We start from the raw sequence: 23,578 nt of genomic DNA, 5'->3' as shown, positions 1-23,578 counted from the left end.
TATTGTGCCTGAGGCTACATTAATTTTTGTACTAGATTTCCAGGAGCTCTGCAAAATAATTTATTGTGAAAGATACATCATAAAATCTTCAATGTTCATATACCCAGTGATTGAATTGAGTAATTTCCTTATGAAATTCTTTGGCAATATGGAATCAGATAGCTTTTCGCCTCCTAGAGACAGATGTTTTGAAACAGGTTTTGTTTTTTTTTTTTGAAGTAGTGCTAAACTATGTCATGTTTTAGACTGTCTTTGTGGCTAGAAAAAAACTCCCAAAGTGTTTTGTTTAAAAGAAAACAAGAGGTAGTGTTTTGTTTCATCACCATGTGTTCTAGAAGGCCTCCTCCACAGCCTGTTTTGTTAGCCTTTTTTGGTGTTGGCCAAGAAGCAGCGTACCTGTGGGTCCTCCAGCCCACGGGACAGAACCCAACACTAATGATATATGTGTGTATTTTGGAAAGTGAATTTCGAAGAAATGTAAAATAAAGTTGTAAAATACTGTTTGCAGTAAACTCCTTTTGAAGCTGTAAGGCACACAGGTCTTAATGACATAGTGCAAGGAGAGTTCACAGCATAAAAATAGATGATTGGAAACATACTGCTTTTTTCCTCTAACTTTTAGTGTTTTAGTATAGGGCCCAGTGTTTCAAATCTCATTGTTTATGAAGTATATGCACCTTTGCATTATACAAAAGAGGTACTCATAATATATGTATATTTAATACACAAAGTAATACATATTTTTAATCTGGGGAAAAAAATATGCAGTGTCCAATTCTGGGGTAGATCACCGCTGCTCAATTTGAAGCACAGTTTAGTAACCAAAGCTAGTAAACTCTCAATGTATCCTGAAATAAGTTTCTTGGCAATGTAGATAAGTTGTGTTTGAACTAAAGGAAAACAAGTTATTCAAAACAGTTTCTTAGAATATATTAGAATTCAAGCAATCTTCATGACATTCCTATTTTTCAAAAGACAGACTCGTGTTAATCTTGCCAACTGGTTTTGTGGCAATTGACTTACTCTCTCTGAACCTGAGTCTCCATGTATAGAATTAGGAACTGTCAAATAATCATTTTTTTAAAGATTTATTTATTTATGCATACAGACCTGGGGTATAGGCCAGAGGTGCAGGGGCGGTGAGAGGATTCACCAGAGACAGAGTGGGGAGTAGAACAAGCAAATTAACTAAGTGCACCACTCAGGGAAGCAGCAGGGGAGACAGAAGAGGTCTGCTGCGCCATGTGGGTCACCTCCCTGACCCGGGATCGAACTCATGCTGAAGTGGCTTTAGCTTCTTAGGGCTGTGTTTTAACCCGCTGCGCCACCAGGGAGGGCCCTGAATTATTTTTAATTCCCTTCTAGCGCTCTTTGCAATTCTGTAAGTTCACACTCATGAGATTCATGTACATATACACATATATTTTAGATGTGTAATTGAATATACACACATACATTTAAATCAGCTATGTATTATTTTCCATGGTATGTTTATTGATGTAAAGTAGCTTTACATTATTCTATTTGCTTTGGGGGGAGGGGGTCTAGGTTTAAAGCACTGCAAATGTATATTTTCATACCCTGCATTTAAATATATAACACAAAATAATGTGTATTTATTTATGTTATTAAAAATCAGAGTAAGAAGTTAGATTGTAGAGGAATCAAATAAGGAATCAGAAAAAAAGGTAATTCTAATAAAATAAAAATCGAAATCATCAGGCAACTATAGATCAGAGACAGCCTGTAAGGGGAGGAGGAGAGAGAAGGACCAGGGCAGGGTCCTGGGTGAAGCGGTGGTGGGAATTCTCGGGGAAATCCTACACTGCACAAAAATGGAGGGTGATGTAATAAATATATTTTAAAATAGTTTTCCTAATAAAGTACAAGAAAGAGAGAGAGAGCACTTTTCCATATAGTCCCACAACAACATGCGGATATCTGATGCAAGAAGCAGGTAACAATGTTTGTTGCATCTGCAAAAGCTTTTTCTTTACTGAATTATTATTGGCATCAATCAATATCAATTGGAAAACAGTTTTGAGCTCCTTTTGCTGAATTTGGTCTCTCAAAGCTCTAAAGGAATCACAATAAAAATGGTATCTTAACAAAACCCAGGCTATATCTACTATAGAATACCTCTCTTTTAAAAAAAATCAAGATTAAAGAATCTTATACTTTTAAACATGAGAGTAGACTAAGGAATTATTTTCCAAATCCTCCATTTTACAAAAGAAGAGACTGAAGCCTAGATCACTTTAATGTTATCCCAATATCTGATGGAATATTATTTGTATCTATGGAAATTTTGGAAGAAATAACCACACATGTAATAGGTACAGCTTTCATTCAAGGACACATACCAGGCCTCTCGAGAGGATCACACATATTCTTAGAAGTCTGTACATTGTAATTTAACAAGTATTTGTCTGTATTTTTATAGACAACTGTCTTATTGTATATGAATTAATACTAGTTAGGAAAATTTCAGCTTTCCCCTTACTAAGGTCATCTTTCCCCCTTGAGGATATCAGTGTGGCGGGTGATAAGGCACAATTCCACCTTCTTGGCTCTATCTAAAAGTGTGCAATCAGAGCATAGTGGTTTAATTTAAAAAAATGGTATCTTGAAGGTATATCTTCTCAATTTACTTCAATTACTTATTTCTAATGAAAGTATCTCTTCTTATTGACACGTGCATTAAACTAACATGCTAGTAAATAACAAAACTACATGCTTTGAGAGGGCTCAGGAAGAGAGGGTTTTTCCCATGAAATATACCTATGAAATATTCAGCCCTTTCTTATTTTTCTTTTAGAATCATATTAGAAATAGTCTTTTGAGAGAAGCAAATTAGCTCAGGTACTGAGAGTGAGCACCTCATTAAAATGATCCTGGGTAATAAGCATGCTGAAATGCCTCAAGTGTAAGTAGATGGTGCAGATGGGTAATTTGAATATGCATATATTCTTGCCTTTCTGTCGCTCTGCCCTACTTAAACTACCATTCATTTGAGTTAATGCCACAGCATATCTATCGTTTCCTACATTGCATCCAGAGTTCAAACTGAAATTATTCCTGTGTGCTGTATTATGGATGAAAGATTTGAGTAGGATTTTCCTTTTCCAGTGCCAGGCTTAATAACATGAAACTGAAGCAGCCATACTCACCATTATACCTAAGAACTGTGGGTTTTCTCACTAAGATAATCACACTCAACACAGCTCTGGTATCTTTTTAGCCCATAAAACATATGGCCTGGTTGTTGATTCCCATGCTTCCAAACTCACAAATAAACCTGATGAATTCTCTGCAAGTTAGGTCATGTCTGATTTCAGTAAATTATCATCGTGACATATAGTCATTTCAGGCTACCCAACATTAATTAAACTCCAAACAAGTAAGTGCTCAAAAGAAAATTAACTATTACAATATGCTGAATTTCCCCAAGTAGCACACTTCTCTCTGAAAAGAATAGACATAAGGAGATAACATAACTGTACAATAACATGAAATATGTGTTTACATCAATTTGCTCATTTAGCGCATTCTGTGCTTTTTCTTAATAAAAACAACACAGGGAGGACACATCCCTATATGTGAAATTATGAAGTACCTTTTATTTAAGTTTTCTTCTCAGAACACAAAGAGAAAAAGATAATCATCCTAGATACCTGAACATTTATTCTCCCTTCCAACCTCTAGAATTCCCACTGTGGCTCAAAGTGCTGAAGCAATTAGCATGTGCATTATTACTGTACTCAGGCCCACATTTTATTTAATTAGTCAGTATGGGTATTGGAATGCAGTGTTTGTCTCTCTAGAAAAATTTACTTCCTTTCCTACCTTTATGTTCCTAATGCTAACATACGTTTATACTTAAACTTGAAATTTTAATTGAAGGTTTCTAAAATTTTTATTTTTTAAATCTTGTTAGATTTAGTGGGATAGGAAGTGGAGGACAAGGGTTAGAAAGCACTGAATAATGGAAGAAAGGAGAGTCAGTGGCTGACAACTGCTTATTGAACTTCAGGTCTTGCATCAGTGTGATATGGATCCATAAATGTTATTAAGATGTGCATTCAAGAAGTGCAGAGGAAATGGTGCTGACAAAGGCAACAATATCTACAATTACAGAAGGAGGAATCTACTTAAACGTCAGAATAGATAAGGATCATTTTTCAAACTTTGTATTTAAAGTCATGTGACCATGTTCAGCAAATGTATTCATACAAATGACATTTTACCTACTCTTGAGCCTCCCTGGTGACTTAGGGGTTAGGTTTCAGCACTATCACCACTGCCGCGTAAGTTCGGGCCCCGCCAGGGAGCTGACCCACATAAGGCACAGCAGACCTCTCCTGTCTCACCCACTGCTCTGCTTAACAGTGTATCTCAGTCAACCTGTCTCTTCTGCTCTCCACTCTCTCTCTGGTGAATCTTCTCATCCTCAGTACCTCTGTCTTACATCCCAGCTCTTCTACATGAAAAGAAAATCTTAATAATAGTAAAATATACATACTCTTGGAAGATAGTCAAGATTTGAGAATGTATCTTTCCAAAATGCAAGCAAATTGCATTACAAGGCAAAAGAACTTCTATACCTAGTAAGATGCTTGCCACACAACGAACAATATAATCCTAAGGCAGTTCTCATACCGATGTTGCAGATTGGGTACTGAGAAACGTCCTTGAGACATTAATATGCTGTCTGATGTTTCTTAAAGGAGTAAGATGGGTATGTGTGTGGAAGGAGTGAAGGAAGCAGGACTGGGAAGGAGATGTTGAATTTTGGATTCAGTGCCCACAGTGGGGGAGCTGATGCCATGGGAACTGAAGAACTGAAATGACTTTTCTCAAATTGAGGTCTTTATACATTCATGATGGCCAGTCATTAGCTACATGATGACCTTGTGGAGAGGGCATGACTTGGATGAAATGCTCTTTGTTCAAGGTCAGATGCCAGAGGGACTCAATTGGAAGCCATGAGCTTTCCAACAGAACTTTAATAAGCCCAGCTTGGGTTTCACACTCCATCAAGCTTGTCAATGCTCCCATGTGGCACAACCAACTTCTAAGTGGAAGGAATTATAGTCTTTCTACTCAAACATTTTTACCTCTATGTATTTGCATCTTCACTTTTATAAGAAGCTGTGAGAGACCTGAATGGATTCCCAACTGGAGGAATTGCAAGTAGTATAACCAAGTGAAATGGTAATAATGGATTTAGGAACAAGAATTTATAAGGCCCTTAAACTGACGCTCAGTTTATAACACACCAAAAGATGATGTAAATGATTTCACTCAACTACCTTAGAAATATAATTGGCCATTATCTCAAATTCTTGAGGAAAGACAATCCTTTAATTTCGACTGGCAATTAAATATCACAATAGATATTGATAGTATTTTACTCGTCACAGAATCACCTTGACTTTTACATGAAATTTCCTATTTTTAGTTACAAAAATGTATCCCAGCAAATTCAGCTTTAAAGCCTGTAGTGTCAGTTATTCTGCAGTGAAAATTAGATGACAATTCTGTTCTACACCCAATTAAAAACAGTGTTTAGTAAATTGATTTTTAAAAACCTAACCTTTCCCCTTGGCTCTTCAATTTTCAAACACATGAAAATATGAGAAGAGATTAATTTCCAATGTTCTCTGTCTACCATTTTGTTAATAAATTTCAGTGAGAACGACTCAATTTCATATGAAAGAAAATTATAAAATCAACCAAAATAACATGTCAGTGATTTTAATTAATATTCATGACAGGTCTTTTATATGTGCATTTTTTGTTCTATCATGCATCTTTCTCTTTTAAAAATAATTGCAAAGGACTCTCCCTGGTAGTGCAGTGGGTTAAAGCACCACATTATGAAGCTTTCCAAAGCCACTGCAGCATGAGTTTGACCCCCCCCACCGCCAGGGAGCTGACCCACATGGCATGGCAAACCTCTCCTGACCCACCTTCTGCTCCCCTCAGCAGTGTATCTCCACAGAATTGCCTGTTCTGTCCCCTACTCTGTCTCTGGTAAATCATCTCACCCACCACACCTCTGGCCTATACCCCAGTTCTGGAAACATAAATAAATAAATCTTAAATAATAATTGTACAACTTTACATATTTCAGGGCATTGTAAGAGTAGCAAAATGTAAAATTCATTATTACATGCATGCAACACACATTTATTGTGTACAGAAACTCCATGTCAGACACATCATCAAATTGTGTGGCTAGGTTCACTAGGTGGAGATAACATACAGTACTTAAAAAACAAAACAAAATAAACTACCTCAGAAAAAATGGCAATACTCTAGGTAAACTATAGACAAATTTCACTGTACAGAAATAACTAATTCCAAGGGACTTTCATGATTACAATCAATAGGGACTTTTTTCTCCAGTCATATAAGTGTTTAGAGTCAAAATCATCCTGTTTCTACATCACCTTCTCCTGACTTATGAACGTTTCCTTAGTGCCTTATGGACAGGATTATTTTATTCACTAGTAACTGCAGACAAGGTATTGAGACCTATAAGATTTTCAAGAACCCCCTCAAACTTGTTGACAATATCAAAAGTAAAATTTTTGCACCCAACAAAAAATAGTTTTAATCAAAATTATGAAATGCTTAATAAAATGTCTACAAAGTTTAACAATAATTCCACTTTGTTCAATTTACTATTCATAAAATTTAATTGCATTTGAATAAATTATGGGCTAGATTTCATTTTGGAAGAATTTTCAAGTATGCATAGTGATTGTGGAGAAATCGTATGCAAATCATATATGAATTATTTGAAGACAAATAATTTCAAAGCTAAATTACTAAAATTTCCTTTAAAAATTAGACTGGGGACTACAGCTGTATTAAGGTGATGTTGTATGCAAATGCAAGCTTCTGTTCTAGTTATCTTACATTGAATATCTAAATTGACCATAACTACTTCAATGTTATTCAAACCAAGGAAACTTTTTTTTAAATACCTGTGAAATTGCGGAACAAGTTTTCAAGATGTTTATACTGCCTAAATTGATCTTCATAATTTATTTTTCAATTCAGCATCAGTTTATTCATTCCTACTCTGTGTCTGTCTCTGTTAGCTACTTTGGGTATATAAATTCAGTTACAGAGTGTTCTCAAGAAGCACAAAAAATTCAGACAAAAAGTAAAAGTGTATATGTGAACATTTAAATGATAGAGGTATAACATAGTGTTCTATGATATTATCTTTTAGAAAGGAAATTTATTCCAGGTTTGGAGAAATGGTTTTCATGAACACTGTTGCTCCAAATTGAAAGTAGGATGAAATTGAATATAGTCAGGAGAAGGAATGAAGAGGGGATTAACAGCTCAAGGAAGAAGGAATAAATGAGCGGTCAGTAATAAGGGTTGTTTGTCTGTCATCTCGATACAAGGCATCAGAAATACCTGACAACCCATCGAAAGACTTTTACATCAAAAACTACCTTTGGTCCAGCAGAACCAAATTGCTAAAAAAAAAAAAAAAAAAACCGTCAAAATCTGCAAAAGGCAAATGGATTTCTATATCAAGAAACTAGACTCTCCAACCATATCTCCAAATTTATGCTTTCTCTAAATGTCAGCTGTTGTGTAAACATGACCTTTGAAAGAAGCAATTTGACTAAGGGTTTCAAAATCATTCAGTGAAAGAATGATACAGCTGCTTCATCTGAATGAAAGTGAATGGCCCATGCAGAGCCACTAATATAAGCCATTAGCCATATTGTGCTTTCAGGAGAATTCTATGACCTTCCAAAGGCAATCCAAGTATTTAAATGTCCCAGGGACTCATCATGTAAAGTGTAACAAACAGCTTGTCTAAGGCAACAGGGGCCCACATACTTAAAAAAAAAATACTTTGATGTTAAGGTCTGATAAAACCAAATTATCTATTTCACAGTTTCAGAATTTAAAATAACAATTTGAAATAAGTATGCTTAATTAGTGATGGCTAGAAGACAATTCTCCATGGGTCTATTGCATGTCTGTGTCTGGTGAACAGAGAACGGATTGCCATTGTTCTGAACTAACCTTTCAAAGATGTTTGTCTAGGAACTACAGAGCTAGTGTCTCTGCTGATAGCAGAGGACAGGTTTGATTACTACCCAGTAGCACAAAGACAATACATTCCTTTGGAGGATGTTAACATAGTTTTTCTTGAGACCAATGATAAATGCATATGACTTCTTAAGCTGGGGTTCCTCAGGTGTGATTCAAATCCACTACATGGACCATCCTGGGTTTCTCCTGTGGTGCTTGAGGAGCAAGCCCTTGGAATTGAGGTGAACATGATGATGGCAGTGCCATGAGAAACACAGCCTTGGTCTCTGACCTTGCCACCTCACACCTCTGACAGCCTCAACAACTTGTTTGCAAGTAAGATAAATGCTCAGCACCTTTTCCATTCTTAACAAAACATCATTTTTCATATATTTGATAACAAGTCTGTATTGATAAGTTTTATAGACATATTTTTTATCTTAATTTTTTTTATTTTTTTATTACAAAGTTTATTTTTACATCATTTTGCACATTTTTTTTTCCATCTCGATTGTAATCCCCGCGGGTTTCCCATCACCAGATCACCCCTGTGCCACCACCCTAGTCCCGTGCATTTCCCTCCCTTCCCCCCCCCCCCTTTTTGATCCCATTCCCCACTCCACCCCCACAGAATGTCTCTGGTATATGGTTGTTCATTATTTTTGTTACTTTCTCGCCTGGTCCATTATACTCCTGCTATGAATGAAACCATGCGGTATTTTTCTTTCTCTTTCTGGCATATCTCACTAAGCATGATCTTTTCCAGCTCCATCCAAGTTGCTGCAAAAGACATGTGTTTCTCTTTTTTGGTTGCTGAGTAATATTCCATTGTATATATGTACCACATCTTTCTAATCCAGTCATCTACTTTTGGGCATTTGGGCTGCTTCCATGTTTTTCCAATTGTAAATAAAGCAGCAATAAACATGGGGGTACAGGTATCTTTTTCAATCAGTGTTTTTGTGTCTTTTGGATAGATACCTAGGAGTGGGATTGCTGGGTTGTAGGGAAGCTCCATGTTTAGCAGCTTGAGGAACCTCCAGACAGTTTTCCATAGTGGTTGTACTAGTTTGCATTCCCACCAGCAGTGCAGGAGAGTTCCTTTTTCTCCACATCCTCGCCAACAATTGTTGTTGCTAGTTGTTTGAAGATGTGCCATTCTCACTGGGGTGAGGTGGTATCTCATTGTGGTTTTAATTTGCATCTCCCTTATCACGAGTGATGTTGAACATTTTTTCATATGCCTGTTGGCCATCTGCATTTCCTCTTTGGAGAAGTGTATAGACATATTTTTTATTTAAAACTTTTGATCAATTTAAATAGGTTAAATCTTTGCCTGGGCTGAGCTTCATATTGTGGTAATTTGAAAATGATCCTTATCTAATAAGATTAGATATTCAGTATAATTAGACAAATTTATTTCTGCCCTAGAGATAATTCATAATTAAAAACAATATTGTGAATTAATGGTTTACCAAGACCAAGTTGTGATATGGGAAAAGACTCTTGCTTCTCCAGCACTAGAAAGAAACTTGGGATAAAATATCAAAATGATCCATAAAACACTTCTTGTAATTTAATTTCTGTTCTTAAGTGAAGTTATAACTGTATCAAGTTCTGAAATTTTATGGGATATTTTCCCCTGGGGTTCTACATGAATTTCTATTAAAAAATTAACTCAGGCTCTTTGAATTATTTTTACAAATTTCTATTCATTTAGAGTTAGCTACTTTTCAAATTGATTTTAATATCTAAATTTTATGATTTACAATCTGAAGTGTAAAGTTGCATTCTGAGGAATAGATGCAAACTGTCAATCCCAGCACTTGGATCAGGCTCCATCACAGAATGACTGGATGTTAAAGATGCTCTTAGGTAGATTCCCTAGGAGTGGAATCACTATGTCACATGGAAGCTCCATTTTTAGTAATTTGAGGAACCTCCCCACAGCTTTCTATAGTGACTGGACCAGTTTGCATCCCCACTAAAAAGCTGGCTCTTTGAAAAATAAAAATAGAGCACCTCTAGCTATTGTTACAAAGAAAAAAAAGGATAAAACTATAAGTAGCATCCAAAATGAAAGTGGAGATGATCATACATACAAAGGATCATAAGCATACACTAACATGCCAATAAATGGAATAACTTTGATGGGATGGAAAATTCCTAGGAATCTAGAAACTGCTGAGACTTAAATTCAATAAAAAAAACAGACAGCCTGAATAGACCAAAGAATAGATAATAATCAGAAGTTTCAAGAAATGACAAAAATAGAGAAACAAAGGCCCAGGACCAAAAGTTTTCACAAAAAAAAAGTTCTAACAGTCTTTCAATGATGAACTAATACCTATGTTTCTCAAAGTCTTCTGAAAAAATGCAAGGAGAGGGAATGCTTCTAAATGTATTTAAAGAGGCCAACATTACTCAAAAAAAAAAAAAAAAAGGCAAGGACATCACACACAAAAATGAAAAGCACAGAACAATAATATCCCTGGTGAGGACACATGCAATTATCTTCAAGCCAATGTTAGCAATGCATAAAAGGATCATCCTTCATGACCAAGTGGGATTTATCCCAGGGACACAGATGGATCAACATCCAAGCATCAATCAATGTAATTAACTACATTAACAGAAGGAAATACTAAAATCATATGATCACATCAATAGATGCAGAGACAGTATTTGAAAAGAGTCATCATTCACTTGTGATAAAAATCTTCAAGCAAGAAGGGGATAGAAGTAACATACATAAATACACACACACACACACAAACTAAAAAAAAACTATTAAAAACTTAAAAACTATTAGGAACTATAAATAAGTACTATAAAATGGCAGGTTACAAAATCAATTTGCAAAATTCAGTTGTATTCCTGTGTGCAAACATTGAAGTAGAAGAGAAAGAAAGCAACAAAACAATCCAATTTACTATCACATAAAGAAGTATTAAATACTTTGGGAAGATGACCCCTGTTTACCCACTTGATGATTTAGCTGATCTTGGGAAAGTGGGGTTGAAGTTATAGGTGGAGTACCAGTCTATTGGGGCTTATGGTTGATGCTAGCTAGGAACTTCAAAGAACTATCTGTTACCAAAAGCATCTCTGTCCCAGTCTGAGGACCACAATTATTTTTCCAGAGGATATTTGCCAATACTTGTTCAAATTCTGTTATCTGGTTCTGTTTTTAAAATATAGTCCATTTAAAATAAGGCTAGCCCAGCTCAAAATTGTAAGAAGTAACATGGCAAAGAGAAGCTCCATTACAACGTTAGACAATTATAATGCCCATAATGTTCCAGGTTTGTTACTATCGAAATTGATGTGTGACCTTGCACAGATCATTTAATCTCTCTACTACAGATGTCATCAGTAATTTGGGAGTAATATCACAAATGTTACAAAAATGTGAAGCTTCATAAAGCACTTTGAGTGACTCAAATGAAGGGATTATATATGCATAAAGTGCATTCTGACCATGAGAACTAGTAATAAATTGTTTCTTGGCATTATGCACATGACTTATAATTGTATCCTGTCCTGGAGGACTAGAAGAGGTGGAAACTAAGTTGAGAGATCTGTTTTAAAATGCCATTGTGACTTAGGTGTGGGGTGATCATATGATTTTTTTGCCCAAATTGGAAACTTATTGATGGAGAAAGAATACACTAACATGGAACGGGCATAATTTAATATTGTCCTGAGCAGATCAGGAGTGAACTGTACAACCAATATATTTATTCCTTATAGTTTGGATATATGTTTCATCTTCTATAAAGTTCAAAGACCGGCCCTCCCTGGTGGCGCAGCGGGTTAAAGCACCACACTAAGAAGCTAAAGCTACTTCCCCAAGAGTTCGATCTCTGCCTGCCCCCAAGGTGACCACATGGCGCGGCAGACCTCTCCTGACCCGCCCGCTGCTCCCCTCAACAGTGGACTTCATCGATCTGCCTGTTCTGCTCCCTGCTCTGTCTCTGGTGAATCCTCTCACCCTCTGCATCTCTGGCCTGTACCCCAGTTCTCTATGAATGAATAAATAAATCTTTAAAAAAAAATAAAGTTCAAAGACCCCTCTGGAAAATTCCAACTGTAACAGTTGCCACTTGTGGCAGAACTCCATGACATTACCAGTGTAAGTATAAGGCAACTATGGTCATTTTAACAGGGCACAAACAATAGAGGAATTTTATATACTCCACACCTTCGACCCAGATTCTGAAATGGCACGCTCATAACTATGTCCATGTTCTAACCATATATTGTCTTACTTTCATCCTCAGAAGTCTCTAGACCTGAAATATGTACTCACCACATTAACACAATACACTTGGTAGCCCCCTCTGCATGTAAAACTGTGGCCTATTTGATTCCTGACTTATGCAACTCACATTTCTGAGCCTCAGTTACCTCATGTAAGGGGAACACAAGTATTCTTTAAGCTTCCTTAGGCTCTGATAATAGATTTTATGTCCTCTTTGTAATAATGAGGGGAAAAATAATTTCTTTTCAAAGTCACTATAGGTTGAAGACATTGGTTTTCTAACATTCTCTCTTCTTGCAGCACAGTCATATACACCATTGTTCATAATAGCTAACAAGCAACAGCAAAGAAAAAAGGCCAAGGCAGGAGGAAGTGATATTGAAAAAGTGAAAGTGATATATAAAAATGGAGGGTGTGGGCCCTCCCTGGTTGCGCAGTGGGTTACAGCACACCACTATGAAGCTATTTGCAGCCACTGCAAAGAAAGTTCAATTCCCAACCTGGCACGTGACCCACATGGCTTGGCAGATCTCTCCTGATGCGCCCGCTGCTCCCCCTAGCACTGTACTCCCTCAATCTGCCTGTTCTGCTCCCCACTCTGTCTCTGGTGAATCCTCTCACCCCCTGCACCTGTGGCCTGTACTCCAGTTCTTGTATGCATAAATAAATAAACCTTATTGAAACACAGAGGGAGTGAGAAGGATAGGGTGGGAAGGCAGAGAGGCAGAGCTAAGCATCGTGCAGTGGCACCCTGAATTGCCCTGTACATTCATGGTTGCTTGTTGTGGTCATGGACTGTGAAGGCAAAAAAAAAGAAAAAAAAAAAAAAGAACACCTTTTAAAATTCTTCTCTATTTTCAATCTATAAAAAAAAAAACCTTAATAATATGCAATCAGTCAACAATTTGCAAGATCATTAAACTCCTACAACAGAATGAAAGAAGTCATCAAGTTTCAAAGACTTTCTCAGTAGCAAGTTTCAAAAGAAAAATGTAACAGAAATTTGCTACTAGATGTAGAAGTGTTTGAACCCAAGTTCAGAAGACAGCACTCACCAATATTCCACTAGAATAGCAAATGGACAGGGGCAATGGAGTGATGGAATTGTTCAAATCAGAATGTTCTTATTTCTCTTCCAAAAGTATAGCTATCAGGTGATGCTAAATTATAGGCTATAGGAAGTAATGTAAAATAATATGATTTGAGCAAAAAGATAATCTTGCTTCATTACTAGTTTCTAGGCTAACCCTTTGCTAGTATTTGAACAGAACTGATAAATGCAGACTAATGAGCCTTGAACTGAAGACTCAAAAGTAGAGAACTATTTTGGTGTCGAAGAATGCTAATTAGGCAGCAGCAAAGTGGACACAGTGCAGAGAAGGGAATACAGAAATGCTTCAGTCTGCCCTGTATAAGCAGCAGGATAATATGCGTGTAGTTGGACAATATAGCAAAAATGCTTTGAACTAAGTATCGGGATAATGATGCATTATACCTGTTTCCTTAATTTAGTTAAGAAGGATTTAGACTGCACCTTGTATGTGTTAGACACTGTATTTAGTGCTAGGAAGAGAAAAAGTAGTAATGTTTGAATAAAGCATAGAATACAATGGAAGTCAGGGCCAAGATGGAGCCTCAGACGAGTTTCCTCGAGTCTCACGCAGAAGAATCTGAAAGTTAGTTGAGTCTAGCACCCCACTCAGCGGATCTATATACCTTGAACACCAGAGAACCAAATGGACAGCAGGAATCAGGAAAGACTACGCTAGAGGGGACACTGAGGAGATTCATCCTTCATCAAACAAGAGGTGGACAGAGAGAAACGCCTGGAAACTGTGGCGATGGCTGACTGCCAGCAGCCCTGGGGAGGGGAGAGCTAGAAAGCGTGGAAGCAGATGCCTCTGACTGAAGGGAGATTACGTGCGGGAGCTGGGGCTCTCCCGCTGAGTCAGTGCCCAGAGAAAGGAACTAGGAGACTGCACTGGACTGTGCTCCCCTTGGTGTAAGCAGAGAGCACACAGTCGGACGAGACTGTGCTGGAACTGCAGAGGAGGGCTATTAAATGAGGCCACAAATATAAGCCAGTTATACCCTCACTGTCGTTGGTGATTGAACCCCACCAAGTCCTTCCCACACTCCTTGAGTCAGAGAGGCAAGCTCTGGTTTCTGGATTTGTGACAACCCATGGAGGTCAAGCATTAAATTATATACATACATACACACATACACACATATACACATACATACATACACAGAGCCACCTGCTGGAGAAGTAGAAGTACTGCAAATCCCTAAGGTGGTGATAAGGGAAAAAAAAAATAGGGCTTTTACTTTTCTGGGTCTTTTATGATTCCATATGAATTTCAATAATATTTGCTCCGTTTCTTTGAAGAAGAGATTGAAACTTTTATTGTGACTGCATTGAATCTATACATTGCTTTGGGTAGGGTGCCCATTTTGAAAAGTGTAATTCTTTTGGTTATGAGCAGGGAATATTATTCTGTTCCTTTCTATCTTCTATTTCTTTTAACAATGTCTTATAATTTTCATTGTATAGATCCTTCACCTCCTTTGTTATATCCACTCCTAGGTATTTGTTTTTGGTGTGATTATAGATGTGATTATTTTCTTAATTTCTTCCTCTTCTAGCTCATTGCTCACTCATAAGGAGGCAACTGATTTTTGTGTACTGATTTTGTAACCTGCCACTTTACTGAAGTGGCTTATTGTTTTAGTTTTCCTATGTAGTACTTAAGGTTTTCTATGTAATCTCTTACAAACCTCTGGATTTCTGAGATGCCTGTTGTAATGTCTCCTCTTTTGTTTCTGATGCCATCTATTAGTTTTCTCCCTTTCATATTTTGTGAATCTAGCTAGAGATTTTTCTGTTTGGTTTATTTCTTCAAATACCAGCTTTTGCTCTCATTAATATTTTGCACTGACTTCTGTTTCTATTTAATTTATTTCTGCTCTAATACACATATTTTTTCCTTCTTTTTCGGGGATTTTGGTTGTGTTTATTCATCTATCTCTAGTTTCTAAGTGAGTGCTTATTTGAGTTCTCTTCATCTTGATATGGGTCTGCTTTACTACATATTCCCTGCTTAGTACTGCTTTTGCTGTGTTTCATAGGTTCTGGCAGGTTGTGTCTCACTTTCACATGTCTTAAGGTATTTATAATCTCTTCTAGATATCCTCATTAACCCCAATAGCCATTCAGTAGTGTGTTGTTTAATCGCTACATAGTAGAGACTTTTCTGCTTTTGTTTTGTGGTTGATTTCTAGTTTAATATCATTATCAGAGAAGATACTTGATATGATTTCAATCTTCTTCAATTTATTGACACTTGTTTGTGACCAACCTTTCAACTGAATCAGGAGTAAATAGGAAACTTGAATTGACAAAGTACAAGGAAGGAAACTGAAAGTCTTTAAAAGTCTCCTCCCCGCCCCCCCCAAACAAAAGACCAGGGTCAGACAGTTTCACAACTGAGTTCTCCTTCAAAGACTAACATCTATCCTTCTCAAGATTTTACAGAAATTTGGGAGGGAATACTTTTATTAGGCCAACATTACTCTTATACTAAAATCAAATAAAAGCATCACAAAAAAAGAAAACTAAGATAAGTTTCCTTGATGAAACAAAATCTTAGCAAACTAAATTCAACAATGCACTGAAAGTATTTTACATCATAATCAAATGGGATTTATACCAGGGACATAAGAATTGTGCCTCCCTGGTGGTGCAATGGGCTAGAATGCAGCACTGCAAGTAAGCCACAGCTGCTTCAGTACAAGTTCAATCCCTGCCCCAGAGGTGACCCACATGGTGCAGCAGACCTCTCCTGACCCGCCCGCTGCTCCCCTCAGCAGTGTACTTTGTCGACCTGCCTGTTTTGCTCCCCACTCTGTCTCTGGTGAATCCTCTCACTGATCCTGCACCTCTGACTTGTACCCCAGTTCTATATGCATAAATAAATCTTTAAAAAAGAATTGTTCTACATCTGAAAATCAATAGAATTTTTTTTTATTTTTTTTATGAGTTTTTTTTTTTAAAGATTTATTTATTCATATAGAACTGGGGTACAGGCCAGAGATGTGGAGGGTGAGAGGATTCACCAGAGACGGAGCAGGGAGCAGAACAGGCAGATCAACGAAGTACACTGCTGAGGGGAGCAGCGGGCGGGTCAGGAGAGGTCTGCCACACCATGTGGACACCTCCCGGGCAGGCGGGAATCGAACTCATGAGGAAGTGGCTTAAGCTTCTCAGTGCTGTGCTTTAACCCGCTGCGCCACAAGGGAGGGCCCAATAGAATTTTTTTTACCACATTGATAAAAAAGAAATTTACCACATAATCATATCAATAGATGCCAAGAAATCTTTTGATAAGTTTCAGTTTATAATTTACAAATTTATATTTATTTATAATGAAATCTTTAAAAAAAATGGTGATTGGTGGGACATACCTCAAATAATAAAGGCCATATGAGACAAACTTATGGCTAACATCATTCTTTCCACAAGACGAAAATATCCAATCTTACCATTACTATTCAACATAGTATGGGCAGTCCTATTTAGAACAATAAGAGAAGTAATTAAAGAAATCCAAATTGGGAAAGAAGTTATTATTTGCAGATGATATTGTAATATATAAAATAAAAATGCAACTGAAATAATGAAACTATAAAGTAACAGGATACAAAATCAATCTACAAAAAGCAGTCCTGTTTCTATATGTAAACAATGATCTATAAAATAAAACATTGAGAAAATAACCCCATTAACAAACACAACAAGAAATAAATACCAAGTGGTAAACATAAAGGAAGTGAAGGACCCACATAGTGAAAACTTAGACATTGCTAAAAGAAATAGATGTGGACAAAAAGAAAAGGAAAGATATTCCTGCTCATTATTTGGAAGAATTTACTTTGCTAAAAATGATCGTGTTATGCAAAGAAATATACAGATTCAATGTAATCCCTATCAAAGTTTGAATAGCATTCTTTAAAATGACATATAGCCAAACCAAAACAATATGATAATTTGAATCTGTATGGAACCATAAAGTACCCTGAATACCCAAAGCAATATAACAAATAAGAAAAATGGTGGTTCCACACTTCCAGACTTCTAACCATACAGCAAGTCTATGGTAATCAAGACATGATACTGGAAGAAAATCAGAGACACATATCAATGGAATAGAATTCTTGAAGAGCCTGGGTCTAAATAGGGACCCAGTATTTAAGAGGCAGGCAGAGGAAGGTACAGCTACAGTGGCGTGAGGAGCCAGGAGAGACAGGTGAGTAGTGTTACAGAAATCCAGAGAAAGGAGTGTTTTAAAAGGAGCTAATCCGACATTTCTGTGTACTTTGACAAGTAAATTACCCTGATTGACCTCACCATTATCCGTGTGATAAGAAAACTGGACTGGATGATCTTCAAAAGTCTTCCCAGCTCTAACATCCTGCTAGCCCATAGATTTGAAATGTTACTCCTTATTTTGACTAATGGGAATACCCGTTGCAAGTTAAGAAGGCCAGGAAGTAGTCCTGAAAACTTAACATCAATCTAATCAAAGATTTTCCACCAATACCAATGCCTACAATTCATGAAAGTAATATAAAAGACTACTTAGTAAGTTAATGACAAGTAAAATGAATGGATCTTATTAACAATGAGGTCTGACCCAGTGTATGTGGTAGCTGTGTGGTAACACTGCACCCAAAACAATCTGTCCGCCTATCCACGAATCTACTTCATCCTTTTGCAAATAGAAAGATAATTTTCTTAAATATAAATACTAGTCAAAGTGTTTCCTCTGAATTTTTACTCATTTTTGTATTTTGTTTTGTGGTAACTGCCCTTTTAAGGAGGCTACTTATATACTGTGTCATGATGCTGATTTCTATCTATGTATTTCCCTTTTCTATAAAACATAAAGTGAAAGAATGAAATGAAACAAATTTCCAAAATTAAAAAAATGGAGTGGAACATAATAAAGTTTGCTATATTCCAAAGCCAAAATTCATTCTGGTCTTCTTGCCCTTCAAATCATTTTTATCCCCATAGGGCTGCACTGAATATAGGAGTCATTAATCAGGCTCTGGTTCCTGTAGACCAGGGACATCACAATGTTGCCCCCAAGCTGTATGTAATACAATCTGGCCCATATTGGTCACTTGGTCTCTTTGCCTTTCACTCTGCTGGAAATAACAGGGTCAGGCTGACTGGTAACACATGAAGTGACCCACTGAAGCAGCCAGTTGAGGGGGGGAAGGGGGTCACTTCTTTCTCCTTTATCTTACCCCCAAAAATTTCAAGTAGGAGCACAAAAGATAAAACTGAATGTCGCAAGTGTCTGAAATCATAACTCATGTCCTCTTCCTGGCTCCCTGTCAGTGACAGTGTCCTATTTGCCTTGTACCCCAATCTTCAGGACCTTGTCACCCTGCCTGTTACTCTCAGAGCCTTCTACTGGGTTGCCCTGTCTAGTGTCTCTCCCCTGACCCTGGTCAATCTTGTCTGCTATTCCCATATTTAACCTTCTGAAAGGTTAAATGCATTTTCTTTATATATTCCTCCTCCTAAATAACAAGAGATTCTTACTATTCATCAAATCAAATGGAAATCCATCCTTTACCCTTGCCCCATCCCCACCCATCACTTTTCTATCTCATCATTTATGATCTCATAACCTGCCTTTTCATTACTAGCAATTGTCCTGCTGGTTGAAATAGTACAAGTGTGTGCAATAAAATATGAGTCATATATTTTTAAAATTGTCTTTAAAATAAACGCTAAGTAGAAAATGTCTCAAGAGAAGGAACACAGAAGGAGGGAGAGCACCAAACACAAACTCTGACCCAACTTAATTCAGGTTACAGGTTTCCTAATGCTGCTAGGAGGTTCGTTCCAGCCCCACCCAGTGTCATGGTCCTTCAGGAAAGAAGGGCGTGTTTGCTAGATGCTTACATGTCAGATGCTTTCAGGGCTACATGTCATCTCATCCCAACGTAACGGTCCTTTAGGCAAGGACTGGAGTTCTTACAGATGAGAAGAGTTAAGACTCAGAAATGAGATAAAGAGCAACTGAACCAGGACTGCCTGTCTCCAAACCCAGTGCGCTTCCATTCACTGTACCATTCCTCCTTAAATGAGGGAACATGGAACACATCTACAATGATTAAATCTGTTGTTCAACAGATCTCTCCAGGCAAACTGGGTTAAGACAGGAGGAAAGGTCATGAATCAAGCATCTCCCTTTCAGTGTCAAGAGTGCATGAGGTCTTTCCATGGATCTAAAATTAGTAAAAAAAAAAAAAATGGACTCAAAAATTCCTATCAGTAGCCAATTAAACTTCACAAATATACATAAAAGTCAAAATGCAGTAATTCTTAAAATATGAAATCTAAATGAATTTCCATTAAATGTAATTGTTTTAAATCTTAATTGTAATACCTTAATTGAACATAAAAATTTAAACAGAAATGGAAAATTTCAAAGGACTGTTGAAGGTTATTTGATCTTTAATTCTTTGCAAAATATTCCTGCTATTTCTTGCATGGTGAGTGAGCATGACCGCTCTCCTCCATAGCAATCCCTATTTCCCTGCAATATTATTCAAGTGTGGCATCAAGAGCAGATTGGGCCTTTCAGATGCTCATTCTAGATTTTTTTTTTCTTCATGCAGCTTAAAGTAGTATTACCTTCTCCAGCAGTCACATCAAGTTACCATGCATACTGAATTTTAAAAATCAGCTGAAGAGCACAAAGTGCTTTTCTGTGCACATGCTAAGACACACTTCCTGCAGTGTGTAATTACACATCTCGGTTGCTACTTTGAGAAGGAGTTTGGAAATCCTAATGAAGTATCTTGTGGTTATCTTTGCTAAAAATGTGTCCTTTTGGATGCAGCCTGTCAAGAGACTAGTCAAGGGTGACACCCAGTTTTTTGACTTTGGTAACTGGGCAACATAGCTTATAGAGACAAGAAAATCAGGAAGGAAAGCAGCTGTAGTGTGAAAGAATTGAGCTTATTTTGGATGCGTTGTGCTTGAGCTCCTGTGCAAATCCAAGGGGAAAGTTCTGGGGCTTAGCTACAGCTCTGGGAATCAATAGCTAATTGGCAGGAATTTAAGCATCAGAAATAGTGAAATGATCCAGAGGATCAAATGCTCATGTACACTAGCATCTCAGGGCACAGCTTATATAGGTATAGGGAAATGGGGCTGCAAATAACCGTCAGAGGAATGAACAATTCTTTTGCATTAGAGAGCAAGATTATATCAAAAGTAATTAAAGAATAATCAGCTGTGTCATATGCCATATAAAGAAATCTGGGAAAGAAATGAAATACTGTGTTCTAGGTAGCCTCTGCCTATACAATTCCCCTGATTCCCCTCGTCAAAGAAATAAAGGATCTGATATGAATTTCCTTCATGATTTCATGGCAGATTCAAGTATCATTGCTTTCTCTAATAAGAGGTTTCACAAGCTCTTTAAATTCTTACACAACTTTGAAAACATACCCATTGGTCTTTCAAGTATCCATTTTATTTTCCTTGTTACTATTGAAACAGCAAATTCCTATCCCAATATTTTGCTGTATTTCCTCAGTCTCAATAATTAACAAACTGGTTGTGCAATCTTATCTATAACGTCTTGCAGAATTTTGATGTGTGATGTCTCTGGATCAGAAGCTGTACATTTATTTAGAAAACTAAATGACAATGTTTTCACATATCTTAAACTTCTATTCTCCCTTCCTAATATTTATTCCACCATTTTTATAGACAGATTATTCCCTTCTAATAAAGGATATAAACAAAATAATCAGCTTAAAAACAGTTGAATGCTTTCATAGCAATGCAATTTGTCAGTAGAGTAACATTGGGTTTTAAATCTCTTAAGATGGGATATGTTCAATTTCATTTCCAATAGCCAGCAAAGAACTGTTGATACACATGTCTTGTTAGCCATAACAAGGATACACCACTTATATCATCTAATTCCCTTCAATTTACATCATAACATTACTGCATCACATCTTAACAAAGCATGTTTTTTATAATCCTGCTTAATAGAATTAAATCTTTCAGCATTCTCCTAAATTATAAAATGAAGCAGTGGACAGGGTAATCACAGTGAGCCTACTATCTTCCTGACAATTTCTTAGAAAGAATCATCCCCCTTCTCTAGGTTAAATATTTCTTCAGCTTTGGATTGTCTAGGTAGCACAAGGATCGGCGTCTCCTGTACCACATACTGCTTCCTGTGGAATCAAGGAAACTGAAGAGGCGGTTTTTTGTGCACACGCTAATGCTACGAAATACTGGGTAGTGTTTTGTATAGGGGTTCACCCCTTCTGATCAAGAAAGCAGCTAGTGACTATGGTGATGGCACACGGGTGATTTGGTGATGGGAAGCCCATGGATTACAACTGAGATGGGAAAAGGCACAGAATGATGTAAAAATAAACTAGTATATTATTAAGGAAAGCAGCTAGTGAATAGAAAGTGATGACATCTGGGCAAGATGGCATTAAAGGGAGTGTTATTTAACATAGAAGGGTATCAGAAGCAGCACAGTTGGAAACAGCGTTGGCAAAGAACAGAAGCTTAATAATTGTAACTGACAAGAACAATAAACCAGTGTATCTCCCACAAGATATTTAAAAGACACTGTGTACAGAGAGTATGTTTAACAATAAGTCTCTTTTCAACTTCTACTATCTGAAGAGTAGGAACCATCTTTATTGTCATTTATCTTCCAAAGGTGATAACCTCAAGATTTCTGGCTACATCTGAAGCAGTACACTACAGCCTGGTGAAGCATGTTTCCAGTGGTCCCCCACAGTGCCCAGCACAGCGTTATCACATCTTGCCTACTGAAATGCTTGTTCCCAGTGTAGTCACTGTGGACAAGGACAGCTCAGCATGTGCTGCCTTTGGAGTAGACCAGCTCCAGACACAACATCTCACCTAATATTTTGCACAATTAATGTAAATCTTCAGTGTTTTCTGCTTTTAATACTCGGTCTTATTCCTAATTTCCCTATAAGTCTCACTGGTGAGTTTCTACTGTCCTTTCTTGATCATGTTTTCATATTTCTATTTCCCAGCTGAAGCAAATTATCTCATGTCCTATAGCCTTTAAGGAAATATTGTCCTTCCTGAGTATCTGCCCTTCATCACCACTATCATCATTTCAGAGAAAAACTCAACTCAGGATTGAATAAGCAAAAGTCACCAGCAACTGACAAGAGATTTTAATTAAATGAATGACTCTCACCATCTCTCTTCTATCTCCCAGTCTGATAGGAGCATCATGTGAAAAGGTTAAATAGGTCAGATTTCCTGTGAATGGCCCAGCGGTAGTCAGAGCTTCAGTATGGAACATCCCTGTACTTGTCTCTCTCCCTTGAAACTTCGCTCTTAGCTGCCTGGTCTCTCTCATCTATATATTATATATGTATGTATCTATTCACCATCAACCTACTTACCTATGTATCTCTTATCTCTATCAATCTTTCCAACAAATAATTCTACTCCCTCTCACATGTGTACTCACACAAATGTTCTTGTCCAATCTATTTTGCAATTACTCTCAAAATGACTTGACTTCAAGGTAAGTTTTTATGGATCCCAGCAGACAACAAAAATCTCTCATTACTACTAGTGAAAAAATTGAATGGAACACTTCAATTTACTTAGTCATTTATTTCATAGTTCACTTGTTCTATTTATTCATAAAGACTAAAACATATTATTGAATCTAGTGTACTCTTTGAAAAGATTCTAACTATTATATAAAATATATCTAAACTAAGTATTCATCTCCAATACCCAGCCCGTCTTTTAGTTCTAAATTACCCTATAATTCTATTTTATAAAACAATTTTAAACAATTTGGGAATATTGACTTTGTTCTCAATGCTGTTCTGGTCAACTTTAGTTTACTCATATTGTTTTAATAGAAAGCCGCATTGTGTTTCAAACAAAAAAGGCAAGACCAATATGGTAGGACAGAAGGCATGAGTGGAGAGTGTTAAAACATTACTTTTTTTTTTTTTCATTTGGTTTATTTCCTTTTGGAAATTTCCTTTCCCCTTCCTTTTGGTGATCCAGGTACCTCTTCTCTCTTCTCTGCCTTTGTCACTGGATTTTCAGCTTCAGGAATCTCCCCCCCACACACACACACCTTCTGTTCATTTCTTAAATGTATATTTCTT

The sequence above is a fragment of the Condylura cristata genome, unplaced genomic scaffold, assembly GCF_000260355.1.
Source record: "Condylura cristata isolate star-nosed mole 26May11 unplaced genomic scaffold, ConCri1.0 scaffold00019, whole genome shotgun sequence".
Classification (NCBI taxonomy): domain Eukaryota; kingdom Metazoa; phylum Chordata; class Mammalia; order Eulipotyphla; family Talpidae; genus Condylura; species Condylura cristata.
Note: the sequence above shows the minus strand (reverse complement) of the source record.